The 16,236-nt window shown below is 37.0% G+C and overlaps 1 long non-coding RNA gene across 2 annotated transcripts; it reads right to left on the minus strand.

Moving 5' to 3' along the window:
* Positions 1-10,373: 10,373 nt before the first annotated feature.
* LOC118162472 lies at positions 10,374-12,433 on the minus strand. 2 transcript variants are annotated; one of them, XR_004748474.1, is made up of 4 exons: positions 12,382-12,433; positions 12,053-12,129; positions 11,235-11,328; positions 10,374-10,551 (listed from the first exon to the last, which is right to left on the minus strand). It is a non-coding gene; the product is annotated as an uncharacterized LOC118162472 (long non-coding RNA). The 2 variants fall into 2 exon arrangements; XR_004748473.1 differs by lacking the exon at positions 12,382-12,433 and having other exon boundaries at positions 12,053-12,371.
* Positions 12,434-16,236: the final 3,803 nt, after the last annotated feature.

The raw sequence follows: 16,236 nt of genomic DNA on the forward strand, positions 1-16,236 counted from the left end.
TTCTTTTCTTTTCTTTTCTTTTCTTTTTTTTCTTTTCTTTTCTTTTCTTTTCTTTTCTTTTCTTTTCTTTTCTTTTCTTTTCTTTTCTTTTCTTTTCTTTTCTTTTCTTTTCTTTTCTTTTCTTTTCTTTCTTTTTCTTTTCTTTTCTTTTCTTTTCTTTTCTTTTCTTTTCTTTCTTTTTCTTTTCTTTTCCTTTCTTTTCTTTTCTTTTCCTTTCTTTTCTTTTCTTACTGCTTGTTTATTTTTAAATATTCAATTATCTACAGATTTCAGAACCAATATATTTAAGCCTGAGATTTGTAGAAAGAGGAATTCTCTCCCCTCGTGTGTTAGGAAGCTTCTATTTGGGGACCAGGAGAATCTGTACATTTAAATAACACCATTTTATGTCACTTTTAGAGCAGGGAGTATTTCCTTTTCTGAACTTGACTAGATGTACCTTCAGGAAACAGAGAATATGGGAAATGGGAACTTAATGACTTCAGGAAACAATGTGGAACCCCCATTCAAAGAACGAAGAAGAAATGTGTGCTTTATTAGTGATGGTAGATAAAAGACATCCAGTGCTTGATATGGCATACTAAAGTGTAACTCAGAGTTCAATAACTAAAACAAGTTGCAATGAAGCATTCACCCTTATATAATGAATTATTTACTTATGCTGCACTGCAATGTCTATGTAAAAGTGATGCCTACTGTTGAGAAATTCTTCTATGACGAGATATTATCATCAACACTGAAGTTTTTCATCTGAGAAATATAGCCCAAGTCTTAGCAACATGACAACCATGTGAGAATGAACAACACTTTCAACTAAGAGAGTTCAATTAGTAGCAAACACATTTCCTGGTAATATAACTTCACCTAAGTCAGAGAAGCTATCCTGGCAAGAAAATCACTGCTACATTCAAGAATTAGACACTTATCTGACTTGATTTTCAGAAGTGCTGAACCTCTAACAGGTTTCACTTTAACTGCTAAGTTAGGTGTCTGCAACTGGTTGTAGCAGAATCAACAGTTATGAAATTTCTCTACCTTACTTCTAGACTTGTGCAAATTGAATTGTCCAAATACATCGACCACCATGGTACACCATGAGATCTCTTTTTGATTAAAGTGGGTATCAGTGAAATTCAGGAAAACAGTGAGTGTTTAGCAACTTGAAAAATAAGATCACTTGGAGTTTTCTTTTTTAAAAATACCTGCCTTTTGACAGTAAAGCTCGAACAGCCAAGTTTTATGTAGTTAATATGACTTAATATAGTTCCATTATCAGTAAAATAAACATTATAATTTCTTACTGTATCTCACAGAACTATTATAAGGCCAAGTTGATAAATCTTCATATGAAGCTCTGAAACTCTTCAAAAATTTTTCTTAGTATCAAACAATTCTTTATATAATAAAACCCATTTTTCATGATCTGGACCGAAAGATTGGCTAACAAGTGCCCATAAAACTATGCATGATTAAATGCAATAAACAAAGATTAAATGTGATTCAGCTAAAACATTTCAAAAACACTGCAGTGACCATGCTCATTCAGTTATGATTTACTAGCTAAGTCTTTTAAAATTTTCCCTAGAAATGTGCATATGTTTTGAACACAGTGTGGCCTTTGATATCAAGGATATATGCAAGGCAAAGGGTGTGTTAACAACAGCAACACATTAGCTTATTTATTAATTGAAAAGGAGGAGTGTTCATTAAAAGATGGTTATTGTACATGTATCTTACTTGTATCTGTGTAACAGCTGTTCATCTCCTACCTCCTCCAGCCCTAAAGCATTGCCTAACTTATCTATGAGAGTGACAGCAGTTGCTCTTATATAATGGAACCTTCTTGACAGATAAAAATATTCTGGAATAATTTAGATCTTAATTTTGTTAGTAAGAAATATTTTCTGAACCCAGCTTAGAGAATAAATTTATAGTTCCTGCAATAACTTTAAACATAAAGAACCTCTGTAGCTATCAGTTTAAAATATTATATCTGTTAAAACAGTGTCTAAAACCCATATGTTTTCCTGCTTACAAGGATCCATAGCTTCATAAGACCATTAGTACATGGGTTAATTCAACCACAGTTCTTGCAGAGCTTTCAGATATCACTGATAATGTTTCCCCAGAGTAAATATCTTTGAAACATCAAGAAATCCGTAGTTTGCAAGATGATGGGATTAGTTCAGAGCATCAGGTTACTGGTGCCCATTTTGACTGCATCTACAGTGTTAAATCCATAGATTTCAGGGGTAGACTTCTTATTCTAGAGGAGGTTCACTGTCTGCACGCTATGTGGTATTTGGCTCTTTTGGCCTGCCTGTTGTTGCCTGGCCTTTTGACATAATTAGTAGTTACAATGCAGAGGCTGTGCTGCAGCAAACCTGCATTGTTTTTCTCCTATGTGTAACTGATGATATGCCCTGCAATATGGCACACTGAGGCACAAAGCATTCAGTGATGGGATTGGGTTACTGCATATGACAGGAAGAGTCAAAATTGTTCATCCTTACTGCAGGCTGGGAGGTATCCCACAACCATCGTTGTGTTTGGTTCTAGGCAGAAGAAATTAATTCAATTCAAAAGAGATCCTGGGGCTGAATTAAAATACATGCATGTGAAGAAGCAGAGGATCACAGCCCCAGAAGGAGCTGTGAAGCTAAATTATCTGGCAGCAGAGGCATATTACTTGAGAGAACTATCTTTTCTGATCTCAGGAGAGAAAGTCTTGGAAGTCTGTAGAGTGTCCCAGCCTCAAACACCATCTAGGGAAATGTAGAAGTTATCCTCAGCTTGAATGGAGATTCCTAGGCATGTAGTCATCCAAGGAAATACTTGGGAATGCAGAATGTAGGAATCTTGGCTGGAGAAAGACCTCTCACACTTTCCAGACTGTCAAAATCAAAAATTAGTATATATGTATTCCTACAGAAGCTCAGAGTCCTGTTTCCCTAGAAGTCAAACCACACTGTGTAGGAAATCCAAGAAAATCTGCCCATAATTTAATTATTTTGGTAGGCCTACAGATGTATTTATTTATTTAATTATTTATTAGAACTGATGAGTTAGTATTTTCTGCTGGAATGGTCTTTTTCCTGAGCAATACCATCTTACATATCAGAGAGTTCTTTGTGGCAGCATCCATGTGACTATGTCACCATCAAGCCTAGGGCTGGAACTAGAATGTTAAAACTATAGTAAGGTAGCAGTGAAGGTCACCTGGAATTTCCTCCCTCAATAAATGGCTTCAGAATGAAAATTTTTATTGGAATAAGAAATTTTTTAGCAAAAAAAGTTCAAAGGGGTGGACTGAATGTAAATTGAGCATGAAAGCTATATTAAACAGAATTGTAAAACATCAGACACAACTGAAGGAGGAAAGTTAAAAACTAAGTCAGAAAGTATCCATTGCTGTATGTACATCCTTGTCTATTTCTAATGTAGCCCCAACTTCACTAGTTGGTATTCCCACTCTGTAAGATTTTCACAGTAATCATTGGTTTGCTTTGCTAGGAGCATATCTGGGTCATTTTGAATAAACCTAGTATTGGATTTTAGACATTGAAGGTATGTTGAAATGACAAAAAGTTAATAGCTACCCTAAAGTGCCAGAGGTGAGACTAGAATTCTTACATTAGAACTGCAGATGGTACTATATTTGACTTTGAAGTTCTTAACATCTAAAATGGGATGAAAGTAAATCTCTTTGAGTGGAAGCATACAAGGATTTTTTTTCCTGTCTCAATTTACTTGCTTATTAGTTTTGCAACTACCACTGCTTTTTCATTGCTCAAAGGGCATCTAGAACATAAAAGATGAGAGTCTAGTATGGGTACCAAGAAAGCACATAAAGCAGTAAACACACTTAATGTATTTAGTATTTCTGCATTAAAAACAAAACAAAACAAAACAAAAATTAAAAAAAAAAAATCTACTTAAAGCACAATATTAATTTTAATAACAATATATGGACTGATTATAGGTCATAGTCATCCATCCAGCTACCAAAATATGTTCCTCTTTCTCTTTCAGTTTTATGCTTAACATATAAATAAACTCCCTGCAGGGCTGCTCAAAAAACAAAAGGGATTTGTGTGGCTAGATGTTAAGAAGTTGCCCTGACAGAGGTAACAAATCACCCCAAATATCAAACAGATTAGCCTAAACAACAGGGCCTCATTCCAAGTGAGACAAGTACCATCAGTGTCATTTGAACACTTAGGTGTCTGTGCTGTAGTTGGAGGTCATGCGTGATTCATTACAGCACAGCATTCCGTGTTCAGCTGTTCACTCCTCACAGCCTGGATTTTCTGATAGATAACGTAAACATTCTTGCTCCCCACTTCTGAAGTTGGCACATACTTTAAACTCCAGTGAAGAGCAAAGGCAGCCAGTTCAGACATCAAGCAATTTCCCTTGTCCAGAACTACTGAGAATCTTCTTATCCCATTAAAGACTCAACTGATCCCATAACACCAGGAAGATCCTCATTCCAGAGCTAGCATTAAGGAGAGAGCTGATCACCACTACAGACAAGGTATCCATGTGCAGCTAAATAAGGTGTTATACAGTGCTAACACATCGCTGAAAGGATACGGAACTGTATCCAGGGCAGGAACATGCATGGAACAGGATTGAAGATGCCAATGGCATGAAAAAGAGCAAAAACATTGCTGGTCAATGTTCCTGGATGCCTCGGAAATGACCTAGATGCCAAGAGCTGGTCATGTCTCTATGTTCTAGCACTTTACAGGTACTTTGTAAATCCAGCCAACCTACAGATAGGGAAGACAGCCCGTTTTCTAGAGCAGGGGACCATATTGCCCATCTGGTCAGTCAGCCCACTTAAAGATAGAATCTTTGGAAGATAGTTGGTATCCTAGTTGCACACTGGGAGAAGTTAAAGCATTTTTATGTGAATGAGCAAAAAAAAGGTAAAGTCTCTGCCTGGTTTAGGTAACAGCATTCCATTTCATTCTTCTAATCCTGTAGTAAAACATTCATAGTACCACACTTGGCCCACTTCGTGGACAGATGTGTACGGATCTCTGCCTCTCACACTTCATCCCCACACTTGTCTACCTCTTCTTACTCTCACTGTATATTCCTGGAATACGGATGTGGTTATTGCTCAAAATCACTGATATGAGCCTTTGGACAAGATACTGTTTCTCTTCCATAAGGTGGGACAAAAGAGGTTTTTCATCTGGCAGGATGTCTTCCAGTACCCTCACCCTCCTAAGCACGCAAATCAGTTCTCCAGCCAGTATGGACTCTACCATGTGAGAGTCATCCCTCATTCTGTCCACAAACTCTGGAATTTCTTGCCCTGCCCATACAAAATGTTTTTCTTCCATCTCTAGAAGATAGCGAAAAGGTATGATAGTAATGACATGCCTGCAGTCCTCCCTTCTTCAGATTACCTGCTGAAAGTACACACAGGGCAGCTGGAATGGATGCAGGAACTTGGACTAGTGTTGAATAGCAATGACCTTCATAGAGCCACCTGCAGTGAAAAGCTTAGCATTTTTTTTATTTTATTTATTTTTTTTTTTTCTGCTGCTGGGTTTGATAATGAATGAATGGCATTTTTATTAAGCAGAGAACAAAGTTGTTTTTTTCAATTTTTTATTTTATTTTATTTTATTTTTAATCCTCAGACCAATAAGCATGGGCTGTGACAGGATTTGTTATAGCTCTGTTTATTCTACATATAAAAGAGCTGAAGTTACAATTTGAGGCAAGTCATCTGGTATGTTAGACTACTAGCTCCCTAGGAAGCAGGGTTACACTGTGGTTGTCACCATGAATGATCACCAAGCATAGGCAACATCTGTGTTAGCTTCAGCATTTAAATTCAATGCAAGGTTGTGACAAGTTTCTCCAGCAAAAATAATTTACAAGCAGAGACAACACAGTTGCTATTTCTGTTCCTCTCTTTACTTCTGGGATCCAGTGTCTACCAGGCTCTACTAAGTAATCCTGGGTTAGGAAAAGCTGTGAGTGTGACTTACTATTTATCAAGTGTTTGCAACTGTAGATCAGGCTTGCAGATCCTCCTAGCTTGATTATCTCTTTTTATCCTTATGCCCTGAAATCTTAAAGAAATGATAACACCTAAACTGTAAAGGATATTCGTTTAATTAACAGATGTGCCAAAAGTGCTTAGAAACCAAGATCCCTCTTGTTAGATGTTGTATGGTGAACAAGAATATAGTGCATGCCCAGAAAAGCACGTAAACTAAATTCTCTGAGGTGCACTGATGTTTTCAAAGTATCAACCTTGCTTATTTGGCCAGAATGGTCCAAAAATCAATGTGAGACAATGTTTCTATTCCCTAAAAATGTAGTCATTCCATCTGGTCTTCTAAAATAGAAAAGGTTGCCTGCTCCTCAGGGAAGCTACAGGCAATATCAAAAATTCTAGTTTGGGTTTTGAGTAGCAGTACTTTTCTCCCCAGTGCTCAGCTATACTTGCAGGCTCCTTCCATATTCAACAACATTTAAAAGACTTGCCAATACAGGCTTCTAAAATATAGTAGGAAAAGCAACATCAATTTTCCGTTTCTTCTCCCCCAAGCTCTGCAGTGCTGTTTGTTAGAAGTATAATGTAGGCTTAGCACAAAATTGCCAGTATTCTTTAAGCACTAAAGAGTTTCCTAAAGTTGTACCTACTACAGAGGTTCAGGGCTTCTCAGAACAGAACACTTTCTGTTTTATTGGTGTCTGTGTTACATGGCTAATACTGCCACAGAGATCAAGATCAGATAAAATGAGAAAAGCAGAGCAATGGGCATTCTGGATGGAGTATGAGAGGGAGACAAGAAGTAGGTACACTTCAATACCTGCTGAATTCATTTTACTTTGCATTGACGGGCAGTTACAAGAAAATAAAATACTTGCCTGTCTCCTTTATCTGTATGAATCTGAGTTGAAAGGGAATGTTTGCTTATATATTCAACTGCCTTATGTCAGTTGTGAGCCAAGGCAAGAAAAATAATATTGATAAAGTTAAACATATTGTTTCAGGGGAGCTCTTTAAATGATACCAAACAGTTGTCTCAAACTTTCTGAACTCAGGACTAATGTCTTCACCAGTGTGGCATAGAACCAAAATCAATTACAATAGATTAACCTTAATATGCAATATGCTAGATGTAATAGCTACATTTTGGAAGGAATATAATCTCAAATCATGCTTTTGGACATGCTGCTAGAACAAATAAGGCCAGTACATATAGCAGTTAAATGCATTTCAACCCATGTTAATTGGGATATATGCAGTTGATACTACCAAACAGGCATTTTACTTCAACAGATAGAACTCTGGGTTGTCTCTCTGATGGCCTTGGGTGCGATCGTCTGTTGTAGCTACACACACACACACACACACACACACACACACACACACACACAAAATATTAATCCAACCAAAGCTGAAGGCAGGTAAAGTAACTTCAATAGAAGATTATGTTGTTTAGTACAGTAAAACACCTGTAGCTAATAAAATAAGTTAGAAAACATTTCCAGATCCATTTTGTGCAATTTATTATTATTATTTTTCCTGATGTCCCTTCCATTCCCTAGGGTAAAGATTACCAGAGTTACAGTTTTCAGACATTTTTACTAATACTCAATAGCTTTGAGTTTTTTATTTCTTCTGGAGGTGATGCTAATTGCTTAAGAAATAGGTTACCCACTAGAGGACGGTGTGAAAGAGCTGAGCATCCAAATGCCTTCTTTATTCATTGTTTAAGAGGTAATTTCAAAATTTAAAGCTGACTAAAGAGTCTGTCAGATAACTGGGAGATAGAGAGGACAGTCAGAAAAACCCTTAGGGTTTACTATTTTGTTGAGTAGCTCAGAGTGCTTGTCAAACCTTAGTGGTGTAAGTTACTTTGACTTCATCAAATGACAATCAGAGGGTGGCTGAGATGAATTCATAGATTAAGTGTCAAACTTGGATTTCAACCAAGATCTTCATCTGAGTAAAGGCTTTTTTGTTGTTGTTGTTGTTGTTGTTTGTTTGTTTGTTTGTTTGTTTTTTCCCCTCTTGCAGCAGGTTCCACGGGCTGATTATGAATTCTGTTTTGAAATAGTTCCTTTTAGTTCCTTTAGTTCCTTTTAATAGTTTTCATCTCTCTGAGAAAAACAAACAAAAAGCCTAAGTAACCCCAACTATTTCCCTGTTTAAACTGTAATTTGAATTTAGTGGGCACAGTTTTAAAGGTGCCACTGACTACATGCACATTAAGAAGACCATAATTCTCACTCCCCAAAGAAAAAATTGAAAATGTTATTTTAAAGAAATGGTAAGAAAAATTCTTGACCCAAAGAACAAATTGAAAATGTTTTTTCAAGGAAACTGTAAGAAAAATTCTTGATGTTATCTGTCTCTTCTATGTGCCTTTTCTTTGCAAAGGACTCCTAGAATTAATTGTGTCTCTCAATACAGAATTTCACACTATTGGATGACAGTTTAGGTGTGACATAAACAAGCTGTTGTATGAAAGATGAAGTAAAGTGTTCATTATATGCTGAAAATAAAATTATTATATTAAAAGATACCACAGTTAACAGTGAAAAAGAATATCTTAAAATACAGTGTAGAGTTTAAGCTATGGAATTAATTCACTGTCAGGGAACATAGAAGCAATTTAGACCAAATTTAAAAGGATTTCAGAGATTATGCATTTATACAACAGATTTCAATTTAATGTCTGGCAGACTTATATCTACTTTTCATGTTCATTGGCATGCTTTTCCTCCTCTTTTTTGAGAAACTCCAAATACAGGATGGATGGATGTCTCACTTGTAGGACTCTGTTTTCAAAAAGATCTGAATGAGCATCAGAATTAGAAAGCACAGGAATTGCAGAGTGGATAAATTGTTCAAGGAAGGGGAGGATGCAGCAGGTACAGCTGAAATAAATATCACCAGCAGGAGGCGATAGGTGGAGTTTCTTAAGCACCACCCCTGAAACTGATATTTTTCAATATTTTCATTAAAGACATCAGCATAAAAAAGGTTCATGTCAGTACAGTGTACTGAATATGTTAGGGTGGTATCTATTACCATACTATTACCATAAAGGACTGCAATAACTGAATGACCATAAGGACTAAAATAATGAAAATGCAAGTGAAATCAGTATTTCTATATGCAAGGTGACGCACTTGAAAAATACCATATATCTCAGATATAAAATGGGAGTTTCATTGTGAAAATAACTGATAAAGAACAGGACCTGTAATTTCAACTAGTTAGCTACAGGTTAATGACAAGCTATCAAAAAAAAAAATGAGGACCAGTGAAGGCAAATGCAATTCTTTCATGTCTGAGGAAAGCATTTCAAGGAAAGAGAAATGCTAGTATCATTATAAAAGATAGTGTTGAGGCCTCATAAGGTATACAAGATAAACTCCTGACTATCAGTGCTGAAAAATAGGAGTGCAAAACTGATCAGGTACAGAGAACTACAAAACTATTTCTATGCTGTGGATATTGGCACCCCACAGCATTTTATTCCTACAGCTTGCTAATGTATGCCTTGATTTTCTTCCCAAGCAAATGGATGGAAATGGGACCATGAACCTCTAGCCCCAATGCAGAACCAGAATCCTACTGGATCACACATCTGAACCTGGGAAGTGTCCCTGTGTTCCAAAGGACAGGTCTCACCTAATCTGACCGAGTGAATAAAAGCCTGTCTTTATATTTATGCTTTGAAGGAGACAAAAAGAGTTTGTTTTTTTCCTAATGCTGCAAATGAAGTCTTAACTGGAACAATTGCTATCTATAAATAGAGAGGAGCATTAATACCAGGAAGAGAGAAGATCTAGATGATAAAACTAACATAAAAGCAAATGGATAAAAGCAGATTATATATGTGTCTAGCTGCTCCATAGCAAATATCACTGCAGTTAAATTCTGGACGACATTTCAAAAGGAGAACCAGCAATTCTCAAGCATTATTGCTTTAAAAAATGGAAGTTCAAGTGCCTGGGAAGAAGATTGTTGGATTTCGTGCTTATGAAAGGAGAGGGCAGGACTCAACAAACCTTAATAAGCCTTCCTTTGGAAGATTTCACTAGAATAATTGTCCAATGGTTGTTTCTCATTCATTATTAGTTGTTATTTAACTGTAGCCCCTCTCTCCATCCCCCCCTGTGTCTCCTTTGAGGGTAGAGGAGTCTTAAGAACTGAATATGGGCCTGGAAAAGGAGAGAGGAAAAGGCTTTTTTTTAAACCTTTGTTTTGTTTGTCTTTTCATTTCTCACTGCCCAAATATATTTTAATTGGCAATAAATTAATTTTGACAAGTTGAGTTTATTTTGTCTGTAGCAGTAACTGATAAACAATGTCCCTGTACTTATCTTGATCTGTGATCTTCTCATTCCGGTGAGTTTTTCTTCCCATCCTGGTGGGGTGGTGGTGGCAGAACGTGTGAGCCACCAGGTGAAAGTTTGGCTGTTAACCAAGGCTAATGAGCCACGCAGTCACATCAGCAAGATCTATACAAAGATGGGAAAACATAGCTGCTCCTGAGGCTGTAGGAAAGAAGAAAATTCTAGGAGAGGATGAAGTAATCTAAACTCAGATTGCTTGTGGCTTTAGCTAGTTATGATCAACAATTCTTTTTTTCTGTCTCAGAAAACCAATTGAGAAGACAAATATGGGACTTCACTCTTTTAAGTGTCACCCTCTATAGTCACATTTTTTTTTTCTCTATTGTTGCAGCACAACTGCCCACAAAAAAAAATATTTTTTGCACAACAATATAACAAATCCAGCAAATTCTTTTTATATCCAAGGAATACCAGTTTGAGCACATCTCTTTATTATAGTCCCCTAACCTTTTTGAGGACAGCGCATACACTTACTTGACCTGCAAAATTATATATTCATAATAAAAACGTCCAGTTTTTACATTTCTGAACATTTTAAGATAGTGCTAGGCCATCCCCTCGGTAGTAGTTCAATATATCGGCATGACATTGAAAGCCTGTTTTGTGTGTGCCTGGAGGGTGCTGGGCTCTAGAAGGAAGCACAGCTGAGGGTGACACTGGGATGCCAGGTGAAGCAGGCTGAAGCTCACTTGTAGTCAGCTTTAGATTGTGAGTTTGTGAAACAATCATAATGTCAGACCTCAGAGAAGTTTTCTTCAGAAGTCTGAGTGGATTTGAGAGACTGTGATGTCTAAAAGGTTTTTAGCACACTTCCTGTGACTTACCGTAGCACATTCCATACTCAGAGGGTTGCTCAGAGGATGCATCCTCTGAATAGCTCTGAGACTAGTGATGTCTTCAGGACTTTTCTTCCTGCTTCTGAGGGACAGATGAGGAAAAAAGCTAGGTTAAATAATGTGGCTTTGTAATGGAACAGTGATCTAATCTGTTTCTTTCCTCTTTCCACTTGCCTGCACAGAGAAATCTGTTATTTTTCAAGTGACGATGCAAACACTGTAACTTCACTATCATGCATATTGGATACAAGAGTTCAGAGAGAGAAACACCTGTCGCACGTTCACCTTACTCAGTACTGCCCAGAAGTAACTGATGTGGACAACAGATACTTTAAAATGGTAGAAAGATTCAAAGGCGCATATTTACTCAGACAAAAAAAAATAAAAATAAAAAAAAATAAAAAAATAAAAATAAAAAAGATAAATGCTGTCCTTCAGGCAGCATTGAACATACTTTCTACTTTGAGGACGCGGACAAGGTCACCCAAAGACAGCATTCCCGCTCACAAATTTTGGTCACTCCCCCACTTGTGGGAGAAGAGGCATTCTGACTTGTTTCCATGGATATGGTGGAGCACAGTACAGCCAGGGTACAGCTAGTAGGGCACTCCAGGTATACCAGCCTGAATGCACTTATCTTCAGGATAGACACTGTTTCTTACCTCTGTGTGAACTGGCCAGGCTTCCGACATGATTCAGCCTGCACCATTTCCTCTATGTGTCCACCTAAAGTCCTTGTGGATACTAAGCTATTACAACAGCTACTAGAGGAAAATATCTTTAAACAGAACGATCTGCAAACATACCTCCCTCTACCTGCTGTGTCTTTTCACAGTCCCTTCCAGCCCTGCTCTCAGTCAAACAGGCTTCATCAGGCTTCTAGCTGCAGCAAATATTGTGTTAATCCTCTGCATCAGTAAGAAACCATTTCTGTGCCAAGCACCAATTCTTCCCCATAATTTCTTAGTGTACGCTATGCTTCAGACTCCTAAATTCTTGCTTTACACTTCCTCCTGTCTGTCTCAAGCCCCAAAAATGTTTCCCAAATCTGCCTGTTCCTCACATGGACAGATAAATATTCCATTGCTTCCCCACTCCTCATCTCAACATAACAATTCAGACACAGAAAACACACTTTTCCCTGCTGTCCTCCCACTGCTCTTTTAAGAGAAAACACTATATTGCATCTGTAAGCTTTAGATAAACAGCTACTACCTGATGCAGCATTATACAATTAGTGTTCAAGTGGGAACAAGATCTGCCTGTTAATTATTAGGGCCACTAAATTGGGATCGAACCTGCCTTAGTTGTTCCTATGATTATATATATATAAAAGAAGGTTCTATACACATCTGTAATGAGTTATATGAGAACACAATGTTAAGGGGATATTGCTGTCTTTCTGGGGATAATTTTTGCTTCACACATGCAGAGTTCTACTACCCTCCTGTCTCTGGTCTGAGTATATTTTTATCCTCATTTGGTTTTGATAGCATCTACTTTAGAGAAACGGTATGTTTCCTTGCATAAAAAAACTGCTGTATATAGGGGCTGGCTAAAGAAAATGGCTTCAAAGCTTAAACTCCTTTCTTTTGGTTATGTGTTTTTCAAGGCTGCTGAAAATAGTTTGACAAAAGGCATGTTGCTTACTTCAGTAATTATAAACTAATAAATGTTTCTGAATGTCACAGCTGCAAAGATTTTCACTACTCTCTTGCAGTTTCCTAACTATGAGCCTGCAGATCATTATGTCTTTGCTGGGAATGCAATTGTATTAGGAAAATTAACTTTAAATTGTATTTGAATACACTGAAAAGGAGAGGACTGCACAATTGGTACAATCCCTATGCAATAGCCAAAGCCTTTTAGTAGTCCTCCCCCTCCATATTGATGTTTTGCATAATTATGTTAATATTACATAGACTCTGTGCCAGTCTTCCAGGTTAAAGCTGTACTGTAAGAATCATTAAAAAAAAAAAAAATCATTTGGAAAGAAATCTCTGGATCTCCTCTAGATTAAACTTCTACTCTAAAAAGGATTTGCTTCAGAGCTATGCCATGTTCCTCTGGGCTCTCCAGTAAGGGTCTGAGGATGGTTTCCTGTTGATGGAAGATGACTACAACTTTTTGGTTAGTGTGCTGTGATGTGATTTAGCTGTCTGAAATTAATAACACTAGCAATAATGATTTCAGGTCAGTTGAACTCCAGGAAGATCTTCTAGACCTAAGTCATTTAGGTCTACAAGATTTCTGACATCAATGTGAAGAGCTGAGAAATTAGATTTGGGATGTTTCTGTGCAGGGAGAGTCATGAATGATTCTATGAGAGGAGCTGCCTGAAAAGCATTGCATTGGATACTTCAGAAGAAGCAAGGGAAGAGGTGGAAGGGAAGTATAGAAGTATGCAAAGACAGAAAAAAAGAAGGTTTGTATTTGGCTGCCCACTTACTGAAGGAACAGCTTTCTTATTTTTACCATCCTTCAGCTTTTACTAGTAACAACCGTTTTATGAAAATATGTTTTCTCAAGTACTGACTTATAGATTCCTATTTGTAAAGCAAAACAAGAACCTTTCAAATAGTTACACCAACAACATGCCATGGACCTGGCTCTGTTCTGCCTCAGTTGTATTTTATATGCTCTGCAGCATGTATAAAAAATAAAAATTGGCCTAAACAGTCAACAACTGATTCCTCTACAGAGGGAAGGAACACCTCCAGATGCTGTATATGAGGGGGTTGTTGGCTCTGTATCATCAGCTTTTGGCCTCATTTTCCTCTATCAACACTTCAGAGAAGGCAGGGGAAGGGAGTGGTGGGAGGAAGCAAATTATGATTGATATGCACAGTGCTTCCATGGTCCTGACAAGCAGAGCAGTCCCTATAAACCAGGACTGCCACTGGGAAATAGAAGAGCTCTAAGGCTGGTTTAGCACATTTACTGTGTCAAAACAGAACATGACTCCCCTAGCCTGTAAGCATGAAAGGATGGCTGGACAAAATACAAGCTGCATGCATCTCATAACTGGGCACTTGTCCTGATTCCTCAGAAACCTTGGCTGAAATAAGTATATTACATAAGAAAGGTTTTCATATATTATTAGAATAATAATAATAATAATAATAATAATAATAATAATAAGCTAATGCAAGAGTTTCATATCAAATATTTGTCTTCAGAAATCTAGAAGTTTCACACACACACATATTTTAGGTTATGCAATATCCAATTGATTTGATTTTAAGCATTTGCCTAAAAGATTCATTTTATTATTCAGCACATTCTTCTTTGCTTTATTTCACTGTGATTTGGGATGTTTGTCAAGGAAAAAAGAACTCTATCGCATTAGTATTTCTAGCTCATGCGGTTTTTTTCCTCGTAAGAGATTAGGACTTTAGAAGTGTTTTAATAAGACAGGAATTGGAAATGAAAATTGTCATTCAAATTCTGTAAAAGGGAGTACTGCAGAACTTTTTAGTCGGTTCCATTTGATTTGTTTCTTTTGATCTAATTGAAAACTGATGGTAATAGTTAAAATGTGTATTTGGAAAATATGTCAGGAAAATGTAATCTCATCAGGTCTGATCAATGTTTTTCACTGTCTGTCTACTAACTCACAGAACATAAAGAGAACAATTTGATATTTGAGTGGACAGTATTTTTTAACAGTACTTTAAAAGTGGAAAGGAAAAAATGGGGCACATTTTAATAACAGATTATAGAACTCATAATTTTGTACCTTTTCACCTTAAAATGTAACTTAAGTATTAGGACAGCACTGACTTAATATTACAGAATATGCAAGAACTATCAAATGATTACAAAGCAGAATTATTTGCATTTTCTCCATATGGTGCAAAGTAAACAACAATCTTGACACAAATCAGAGCGACTGTTTGACATTAGGATTTCTGCCAAAATGTAGGTGGTTGGGTTAGCATTCATGTCTTCTAAAAATATACAACTTGATTGTACTGTCAAAATATAAAGCAAAACTTCATGCAGTTTTCTAACCCGATGCGCTAACAGCATTTGAATGTTCACAATCTACATGTTGACAAGGTCTGAGAAAGGAAACGGCTCTCATAAGAATTGAGAATGGAATGATAAATGGATGAAACAGAAATCCCACATGAAGATTAATTAGGTGTCTGAAGATAAAGAACACCTATCAGTAGCAACAGTTAACTAAAAGGCATGCGAATGTACATAAATAAATTTGTTCTTAATTTCAGGAAAAGAGAACATAGTGGCCTTAGTGGCATATAGATAACAGATGATAAAAAGACACAGCCTTCAATGAACTAACAATCCTTTCTGGAGTCAGATGAAACACAGTAAAAATATTAATTTAAGCAACATGAATTTTCACATAATTTTTCATTAGTATCCAGATTTTGATAGGTGTAAAGCATTGTCAGCTTTACTTACTTAATTGCCCCTGTTCTCTGAGTGTCTGGAACTACCAATTCTGAGGCCCTTTTAAAACCTCACAACAGAGGATATGCAGCCTAGGTAGAATATGATATTTAGCCCATGAAAAGTGCTAAAGATCATGGAAAGTGTCTGGAATTTGTAGCCTAAGGACCGGCAAAGTTCCATTCTGAGAAGCCATCCTGTACCCAATTACATCAGGTGACATCTGGAGTCAATTTACTATGGACTCTGTCAAGATCACTGAGTTCTTTCAAACTGACCTACTTGAAAAAATCACAGAGGTAGATAAAACTCTATGGTATCTCTCTTTGCCATGCAAATGAGTTTATTTATCAGTAAGTACAGGGTGTGCCCAGCTGAAGTCTGATTTTTTCAGGTGTAGAAGTAGCCACGTGCAGTGCAAGACCTTCTTGCTCGAATGATAGCACATCCAGAGCAGTGCGCACTTGATAAACTTCCACTGAGATCTTAGACAGGCACTGAAGGAGTGTTTGTCATTATAGGTACAGACCTTTCTGGAAGAAAATAAAATTTCAGCATCTTGAGAGCTCCA

This window comes from Oxyura jamaicensis, chromosome 2 (genome assembly GCF_011077185.1).
Source record: "Oxyura jamaicensis isolate SHBP4307 breed ruddy duck chromosome 2, BPBGC_Ojam_1.0, whole genome shotgun sequence".
Lineage (NCBI taxonomy): Eukaryota > Metazoa > Chordata > Aves > Anseriformes > Anatidae > Oxyura > Oxyura jamaicensis.